Below are 1,280 nucleotides of genomic sequence, written 5' to 3' on the forward strand. Positions count from 1 at the left end.
TACATACATACATACATACATACATACATACATACATACATACATACATACATACGCCGCGCGTTCACACCAAACACGTAACTCGGACGAGCGACAGTCGTACTGACGTACAACCACATAATTCTAGTGTAGAATTCTGTGCGTACAACTAACTGCGCGGACAAGACAAAAACTCTGTTGTTATCGTTGCTTTGTCTGAACCTAGAGCTTCTCAGTATTGAGAAGGCCTAGATCTAGTTCTGAACGAAAATGAAGGTTAAGAGATTTTTAAAAGTAGGCCTATATTTGGTCGGTCTGCCTTTGTCGTTAAAACGACTATCGCTCGTCCGAGAGTTTGGGGTGAACGCGCAGTTAGTCCGAATGCCAAACACACGGCTCCCACACATATACCAAGAATTGGTAGGAGTAGGGCGGAATGCCCCCCCCCCTCCAAAAAAACCCAACAACAACACAAAAACAACACAAAAAAAACAAGAAAAAACAAGATATGAGGACGCTGAGAAGACTTTTCTGAAAGATTGCATCATTGATGTGGATGAGTGGGATTCCGCTCGTTAGTAGTGTCTTGACCGACCACAGAGGTGTAAAGTCATGACATGTGGCAGCAAGGTTTTTGAGACAAACTAAACTTGGCTTGTAAAGCAAAGGCAACGGATGAAGCAAGAAAATCAAGACAGTTGAATTTGACATTGACATTGGCCCAACTTATTATACCACCACAAGTGTTTTTTTGTTGTTGTTGTTGAAAAATGGGTCTTTATTTAAAAAAAAAAATAACGCTTGAAGGTCACCAGCGAAGCCATAAGAACCCAACAAAACAATATCTTTTGGCAGGTCAGGTAAGCCCACCACTTTAGCAACTTTGGTGTGTTGTGGTTTTCGTGATCATTGCAAATTGATCTCCATTATATGCTTTATTTTCCTATCTTCACCACGCTAGTCACTGGCAAACACAGAATTCTACACTAAGTGTAGAATTCTGTGCTGGCAAATCATATAACTTCTCTTCCTTCTTGGATGTAAGAGGTCATTATTAGCTATTCTGTTGAGACAGGGAGTATTTATTGGTTACATTATACTTTTTCAGAGTCCACAGTGGTCTCAATGATTTTGTATAAACCAGGCTCTCAGGTGGATCTCTATTTTCCACCGGTTTTTAGGCAAACAAATTACAGAAAAAAATCCCTTACACTGTAAAAGAGTGCACGAAGGCACACCGTGCTCTTACACAGTGTCCTCTTATACGGAAACCACTTTGTGTCCTAACTATGTCTCCCGCC

This window comes from Aplysia californica, unplaced genomic scaffold, assembly GCF_000002075.1.
Source record: "Aplysia californica isolate F4 #8 unplaced genomic scaffold, AplCal3.0 scaffold00043, whole genome shotgun sequence".
Lineage (NCBI taxonomy): Eukaryota > Metazoa > Mollusca > Gastropoda > Aplysiida > Aplysiidae > Aplysia > Aplysia californica.